Consider the following 1,825-nt stretch of genomic DNA (forward strand, 5'->3'; position numbering starts at 1 on the left):
TATGGTGATATATAAAGGTATGTTTGTTCTCTAGGAAAATATGGGGAAGCAGGAGGGAGCAAACTCAATAAAAGGATGTTGAATTTGGAAAATGAAGGCAAGAAAAAAGATCTGGATAGGTATTTCCTCTGTGAATATCTATTGTTATCTTTTTAATGACTTGGAGTGGAAAAAACAATCACTTCCAAACTTGCTGATCTTAGACATTTTGCCTCTAGCTGTATATAGTCCTCAGGTAAGCAGAGGTACCTTGAAAGATGGGCATACATTTGTGTCAAACAAAATTTTGATGAAGGTAATATTGATTTAAGAAGAAAATTTAAATTTGACAATAGAAAGATGGTAAAACATTTGAACAGGCACATCACATAGGAAGAAATTCATGTGCCCAATGACTGAAGCAAGAGGTACCTTGTTTTTTTTTTTTTTCTTCATAACCAGGGAAATGCAAATTAAACCCATAATGAGATATCCCTACACACCCACCCGACAGTTACAATTTTAAAGTTTGACAATAATAAGTGCTAATGAGGACAGAGAATAATGGGAAGTACTGCTAGTGGGACTTGCAATTGAAGTAATGACTTTGGAAAATAGTTATTGGCTACTGAGGTTGAAGATTCGCTGTTGACGACACCCTGTTGACGAGTGAGGAAATGCCACTGTGGGAAAATGCCCTGGAGGGAGATGTGTATGTATTTCCTGTGGATCAGGGTATATACAAGAGTGTTTAGAGAAGCATTGTTCCTAATAGCCCCAAGCTGGAAACAACCCAAATGTCTGCCCGACTTAGGAAGGATAAGTGAGGGCCAGAGCCATTTATAATAGCAGGGATGAATTCCACAGACAGAATGTTGAGCAAAAGAAGCAAGACGCAGTTGGTAGAAGCTCTCAAACAGGCAGAACTGTCTGTTGTTCAGGGATGCATATAGAGAGGGCAACTCTATAAAGAAAAGCCAGGGAATCCTTATAAGAAGTAAGGTTAGGATGGCAATTACTTTTGTTTTGTTTTGTTTGAGTTTTCTTTTCTTCTATTTTTTAAAATATAAATTTATTTATTTTAATTGGAGGCTAATTACTTAACAATATTGTATTGGTTTTGCCATACATCAACATGAATCTGCCACGGGTGTACACGTGTTCTCCATCCTGAACCCCCCTCCCACCTCCCTCCCCATCCCATCCCTCTGGGTCACCCCAGTGCACCAGCCCTGAGCATCCTGTATCATGCATCGAACCTGGACTGGCGATTCATTTCACATATGATAATATACATGTTTCAATGCCATTCTCCCAAATCATCCTACCCTCGCCCTCTGCCACAGAGTCCATAATAAGCCTGTTCTATACATCTGTGTCTCTTTTGCTGTCTCGCATGCAGGGTTATTGTTACCATCTTTCTAAATTCCATATATATGCATTATTATACTGTATTGGTGTTTTCCTTTCTGGCTTCACTCTGTATCATAGGCTTCAGTTTCATCCACCTCATTAGAACTGATTCAAATGTAGTCTTTTTAATGGCTGAGTATTGTGTATATGTACCACAGCTTTCTTATCCATTCGTCTGCTGATGGACATCTAGGTTGCTTCCATGTCCTGGCTATTATAAACAGTGCTGCAATGAACATTGGGGTACACATGTCTTTTTCAATTCTGGTTTCCTCAGTGTGTATGCCCAGCAGTGGGATTGCTGGATCATAAGACAGTTCTATTTCCAGTTTTTTAAGGAATCTCCACACTGTTCTCCATAGTGGCTGTTCTAGTTTGCATTCCCACCAACAGTGTAAGAGGGTTCCCTTTTCTCCACACCCTCTCCAGCATT

This window comes from Bison bison, unplaced genomic scaffold, assembly GCF_000754665.1.
Source record: "Bison bison bison isolate TAMUID 2011002044 unplaced genomic scaffold, Bison_UMD1.0 scf7180017864289, whole genome shotgun sequence".
Classification (NCBI taxonomy): domain Eukaryota; kingdom Metazoa; phylum Chordata; class Mammalia; order Artiodactyla; family Bovidae; genus Bison; species Bison bison.